Below are 6,595 nucleotides of genomic sequence, written 5' to 3' on the forward strand. Positions count from 1 at the left end.
ACAATGAGACCATATCTCAAAAATAAAGGTCTCTTAGAATAAAGCAAGAATTGTCTAGAATGAACCAGAAAGTGATCTAATAGGGTCTTGAGGAGACCTTCCCTCCTGATCTGGACCTGGTTATCAAGTTCATGTGCTTTACCGTAAGGACAGAGCTGATCTTGGAGGCCAGGATTCTGGCTAACTATTAAGCAGGTGTTGAGAATTCATCATTTCAGAAGGTAATTCTGACTAGGCAGGCTTGGGCACGTGATGCATGTTCAAGACACTGCCCATGTGGTATAGATTATTCTGTTTTACTTTAGTTTCTTTCCCACAAACTCCTGGCACATACTCCAGGGTAGCCTCATTAGCTGGCTGGTTTGGGGACAATGGGAGGACTTTCTTTGAATCAGTGTATGCTGGTGATTTTTACTGACTTTCCCTCTATATTTGGTCCCACTCCTTTCCTCTCAGTTTTGTCCCCTTTGTCCCTTGCCCTAGGAATTAAGAGGGGAGGTAGGGCTGGGACACACTAAAATCAAAAGAGAACACCTGTAACACTGTTCTATTGGAGATCAAAGCTCAGTCAAGAATTACTACTGGGCTGGTGAGATGGCTCAGTGGGTAAGAGCACCCGACTGCTCTTCCGAAGGTCCAGAGTTCAAATCCCAGCAACCACATGGTGGCTCACAACCATCCATAACGAGATCTGGTGCCCTCTTCTGGAGTGTCTGAAGACAGCTATAGTGTACTTACATATAATAAATAAATAAATCTTTAAAAAAAAAAGAATTACTATTAAGCTTTGATACAGAAAGAAACTGATTCTTATCTTTCCTAGTGTGGGTTAACTGCTAGAGGTGAGACACAAGGAGAGGACAAATCTTCCCTCTTACAGGAGGGTGACTGTCCGAAACCTGAACATGCTGTCAAAAGTCCACAATCAGCTGTTCTAAGATTGTAAAGTCACAGAATGCTTCACCAAGATAGAAAATGGAAATGAACAAGTATGCTATGAAATTGACATATATATGTATATATATGAATATCCCATTTCAAAATTTGTATTGGTGGGGGCTGAAGAGATAGCTCAGAGGTTAAAAGCACTGGCTGCTCTTCCAGAGATCCTGAGTTCAATTCCCAGTAATCAGATGGTAGGTCATAACAATATATAATGAGGTCTGGTTACCCTCTTCTGGTGTGCAGTCATACATGTAGGCAGAACGCTGTATACATGGTAAATATATCCTTTTGAAATTTGTATTTGGCCAGGCGATGGTGGCGCACACCTCCCAGCACCTGGGAGGCAGAGGTAGGCAGATTTCTGAGTTTGAGGCGAGCCTGGTCTACAAAGTGAGTTCCAGGACAGCCAGGGCTACACAGAGAAACCCTGTCTCGAAAAAAACAAACCAAAAAAGAGAGAGAGAGAGAGAGAGAGAGAAAGAAATTCATATTTGTATGTGTGTGTGTGCATAAACATGCCACAGAGTACTTGTAAGAGGTCAAGAGGACAATTTACAGAAATCGGTTCTCTACTTCCATTATGTGGGACTCAGGGATTTAACTCGGGATGTCAGGCTCAGCCTTTTTATCTGCTGAGCCATCTCAAAAGCCCCATCCCAATTCCATCTATAATCCCTATAATAAACCTTTAGAATCTATCCTCAATTTACACGTAGAAAATGCTCCAATTAAGCAGCATGTTCAAGTTCACCAGATACAAGTCATTTCTCAGACACCGGACTTCGGAGCAGCTGACTTTAAAACCCTCAAGCTCCTTCTGCAACTTGGTACAGTGAGAGAACTGCTCCAGGAGGTGCTCCCTTTCTGGTGTCCTGGCATTTCTAGTACACTTACTGTACCGAATGATCCTGTGACTTGTTCAGATCCAAATCATTTGCATCCTTAATTGCACACTCTATTCGATTCTGCAGCACTCCTCTAGAAAAGTTTTCTGGCTGAGACTTAACTCAATGGTACAGCTCACGATGTGGAAGGCTCTGGATTTGATCTTCAGTGGGAGAGAAGAGATCGTTCTCCTTCATACTCTTTCCCACTTTCTAAAATCGTCGTAACCATAGTCGTGAAAAGTGCCTTAAAACTTGTGTATTTTAATATCCTTAACTCATACTGCTCTGTATTACATGGATGAAAATAAAAACTGCTGAGCTTCCTACATGTGCCTGCTCCAAGTTTTGAGGCTGCAGACACTTTGAATACAAAGCCATAGACAGCCCTCTCTCAGTGAAGCCTCTGCGGAACCAAGCGCGTTTCCCGTTTCCATGGCAACCGTTGGCCCAAGCCAGTACCTCTGCCCGAAACGCTTTCTCAGCTCCACAATAGTACTACATCTCCGGCGGGTCACCACTCCCTACCCCAGCTTCTACTTCTAAATTTTGGTGAGACCTGGCATCTTAAGTCTCCTGATCGCTACCCGGCCGAAGCCTGGAGCCTGCCCGGAACCTGACTCAACGCCCTGCGCCAACGTCCAGGCCATGCCGGGGCGTGGCTTGCCGCAGCAGTCCCCGCCCACAGACAGGCCGGAATTCGCGGCCTGGGGACCTATCATCTTTATCGGTCTTTAATAGCAGTTGCTAGCAAATGAACAATATAGGTTCCTTATTAAAAAGTGACTCCTTCAGTTTGGATACAGTCTTCACCGGGGGAACGGGCCAGCCCAGCGCTAGCCCCGAACCCCTACCCAACAGCCCCCCAGCGTCCGCGGCCACCAGGCACAGCCCGTCCGTCGCGCTGTCGTCATCACGCCACGACGGAAGTCGCTCGGGCCCAGAGCCACGCCTTCTCGGCGCGCGGCCTTGGATACCTGGTGGCCTCTGGCCTCAGGTAAGGAGAGGTTGGGTTGTGCGGGCCGCCAGATCGTTGGTCTGGCTGGAGACGATGACGGCCTCGCCATGCCGCTCTGGAGACCCCTAGGCCAGCCTTGTGGGAATCCCGAGGTCGGCAGAGGTAAACTGAGGACGCGGAAGTGGGCTAGGAACTGGTCCTGGCGATGATGTAGAATTTCTAGCGCCTCGGACTGCGCGGATTTGTCGTAGTCCTGTAGAATATGAAAAAACCCAGGACGGGGAGCCGTCAAATCAGACTCGGCTATTGTTGCAACCACGCTTGGTGTTTTTCGTCACTCTGGCAAAATTTAGTATACCTTGTTAGGTTATTGAAGAGAAAATAAGAGAATGGTTGAGCAGTGCTACCCAAATATTGTTTCAATATTCTTATTATTACCGATTTTTAAACCTTATGCTATTCTTAGGGAAACTCACTTCTAATTCTAATAGGACAGGACCCCAGATCTACTTGCTCCTTCAGAAGGAGGTGGTGGGGTTAAACTACAGTAAACTGTTACCTCGGAGTGTATTCAGAGAAGGGTATTCACTTTTCCCAGAAATCTGCTCCCACCCCAAATACGTCTCAAAAGCAGAAAAATATAAATCTCAGTCCTGTGATGTTTGGGTTCTTTGTGGCACCGTGTAGTAATAGGTCAACATCACTAACGTGATCGTTGTGACGTTCTAATCAGGAAACTGGGGAAGGCAGAGTACAGCATTGTAGGTACACAAAATGAAAACAAGCATGTTCAAGGATAGGTGGAACCGGAGAGTACAGCTCTGCTAGCCGGCTGTGGTGGCACACACCTTTAATCCCAGCTTGGTCTACAGAGAGACAGTGCTACACAGGAGGAACACTGACTCGAAAAAACATAAAGAAAGAAAGAAAGAAAACAAGCAAGCAAAAAATAGTCGTGTCATGTGGTGAGGTCAACATGACAAAATGTTTTGAATTTCATTGAAGGGGTTAAGGCTGCAGCTTAGTTAATAGACTGCCTGCATGAGACCCTGGGTGTCTGCCTGGTCCTCAGAACAGGAAAAAAAAAAAAAGTCATTTGAGAGGCAGCGGCATGGCTGCAATGTGCCTGTAATCCCAGCACCCAGGAAATTAATTAAGGCAAGACATTAAAGAGTTCAAGGCCGTCCTCCACTGCACAGTGCATTAGAGGCTAACCTAGGTTATAGGAGATTGTCTCGGGAGTAACAGAATATTGAAAATCTCTCCTATCAGCTCTTTTTTTTTTTTTTTTTTTTTTGGTTTTTCGAGACAGGGTTTCTCTGTGTAGCTCTGGCTGTTCTGGAACTCACTCTGTAGACCAGGCTAGCCTCGAACTCAGAAATCGCCTGCCTCTGCCTCCCGAGGGCTGGGATTAAAGGCGTGTGCCACCATGCCTGACTCCTATCAGCTCTTAAAAACATGAATTGGAATTGTGCAGTCGTCTAGTAGTTTAGGTAAAAACAATGGTACCCAATATGAGCACCAGAGTAGTTTCAAATGGACCAAAAATAGTATATATATATATATATATATATATATATATATATATATATATTTCATTTACATTTGTTTGTTGTGTATATGTGGTACTGAGTGCTCTTGGAAGAGAAAGGACGTCATCCTATGGGTGTTTCAGGCTTGGGGGCAAAGTGTCTGCAACTACTGAGCCATCTCTTAAATCTACAAGTGGACGTAAATTTCAGTGTTAAAAAAATTATATCATAGGGCTGAAGAAATGGCTCAGTAGTTATAAAAACACTGGCTGTTCTTCCAGAGGACCCAGCTTCAAATCCCAGTACCCAGTACACATGGCAGCTCACAACTTCTGTAACTGCAGGGATTGGACACCTTTATACACATAGACATACACTTTGGCAAAACACCAATGCACATTAAAAAAAATACATAGCTTGTTTGCCTGCACAAGACCTACAACAGATTGGATCTGTCAACATTGTCTCGTGGAGGGGACAAGGGTCAGGAGGCCTTGCCCCTCGCTGAGATTCTGTGGGCATGTAAAAGTTGCTGGGACAGAGTAGACATTTTCTTCAATGGTTAGGCATTGCCACACATTTCTCACATTCCCACAGCAATCCTAACTAAACTTATTAAAAAGGAAAAAGACATGAAAGTAGAGGGAAAACTGGGAAGAAGGGAGTCAGTGAGAGGGCACAGGAGCTCATAGAGGATGGTGCAAGTACATTATGTGCATTCTCGAAATTATCACATTAATATATGCTAATAAAAAAATTTCTTTTTGGTTTTTTTCGAGACAGGGTTTCTCTGTGTATCTCTGGCAGTCCTGAAATTCACTTTGCAGACCAGGCTGGCCTCGAACTCAGAAATCCGCCTGCCTCTGCCTCCCAAGTGCTGGGATTAAAGGTGTGCACCACCACCGCCCGGCCTAATAAAAATCTTAATAAAAAGGAATTATATCACAAAAGCCCAAGAAAAAACAATATTGGATATACTTAAAAATCTTACCACAGGGAAAGCTCTTCTAAATGCATCGCGCCGTGCAGAAGCCAGAGTGAGAAACATTAATACCTTTGGATTTATAAAATGTATGACCTGCAAAATTAAGTCAAACGTTAAGCAAAAATTAAGTTACCAGAAGCCAAGACTAAAGACTAAAGGCAAATAAACTTTTGAAAAACTTGTTTGATGACTGATTAGAAATGTATAAAACCCCATGGAAAAATGATCAGAGGATTCAGGAAAATGAGAAGAAATACAAATGGCTGATGGCCAATGTGGTAGTTTTTCTTTATCTACAGTAGTTATTCTAAGACAGTCAGTGGATTCCTGGGACTACAAACAGTATCAAATTGTGTGTGTGTGTGTGTTTATAAGAACTAATATTACTGGGGCTGGAGAGATGACTCCAGGGTTAAGAGTACTGGCTGGGGCTGGTGAGATGGCTCAGTGGATAAGAGCACCCGACTGCTCTTCCGAAGGTCCAGAGTTCAGATCCCAGCAACCACATGGTGGCTCACAACCATCCGTAACAAGATCTGGCGCCCTCTTCTGGAGTGTCTGAAGACAGCTACAGTGTATTTACATATAATAAATAAATCTTTAAAAAAAAAAAAGTAAGGCAAAAGATGTCCAAGCAAAGTATTAGGAGACCAATGTCAAAAATACCAGTGAGTTCATTTTGTGTTTATTATGCACTTCTGGGTTTAGGGTCCTGTATTAGTCAGGGTTCTCTAGAGTCACAGAACTTATAGACAGTTTCTATATAGTAAAGGAATTTATTGATGACTTACATTCTGCAGTCCTATTGCCAACAATGGTTCAGTAGTATCTGTGAATAGAGGTCCAAGGGAAAATATTTACTCAGTCTCACAGAGCAAGCAGGCAAAGGAGCAAGAGTGACACTCCCTTCTTCCAATGTCCTTATATGGTCTCCAGCAGAAGGTGTAGCCCAGATTAAAGTTGTGTGCCACCACACCTTTAATCTCAGATGACCTTGAACTCAGAGATCTCCCTGTCTTAATGTTCTGGTATCCATAGCCACTATGCCTCAAGATCTCCATACCAAGATGCAGATCAGAAACATCTATCTCCCAGCCTGCAGATTAGGGTCACTGGTGAGCCTTCCAGTTCTGGATTGTAGTTCCTTCAATTGTTCAGTTCATCTACTTGGATGTCTTTTTTTTTTATTTTTAATATTTTTATTACATATTTTCCTCAATTACATTTGCAATGCTATCCCAAAAGTCCCCCATAGCGCCCCCCACTTCCCTACCCACCCATTCCCATTCTT

The 6,595-nt window shown here is 43.9% G+C and overlaps 1 protein-coding gene across 3 annotated transcripts in view; it reads left to right on the forward strand.

Moving 5' to 3' along the window:
• The first annotated feature begins 2,650 nt into the window (after nt 1–2,650).
• The window catches only part of Ift52 (intraflagellar transport 52), a 28,432-nt gene continuing 24,487 nt past the window's right edge, over nt 2,651–6,595 (forward strand). The window contains exon 1 of one of the 3 annotated variants that reach the window (XM_021149314.2): nt 2,651–2,949. The gene's annotated coding sequence lies outside the window, so the exon portion shown is untranslated. The remainder of the gene's footprint in view (nt 2,950–6,595) is intronic. The other 2 variants (XM_021149303.2, XR_002376881.2) reach the window with 2 other exon arrangements.

This window comes from Mus caroli, chromosome 2, assembly GCF_900094665.2.
Source record: "Mus caroli chromosome 2, CAROLI_EIJ_v1.1, whole genome shotgun sequence".
Classification (NCBI taxonomy): Eukaryota; Metazoa; Chordata; class Mammalia; order Rodentia; family Muridae; genus Mus; species Mus caroli.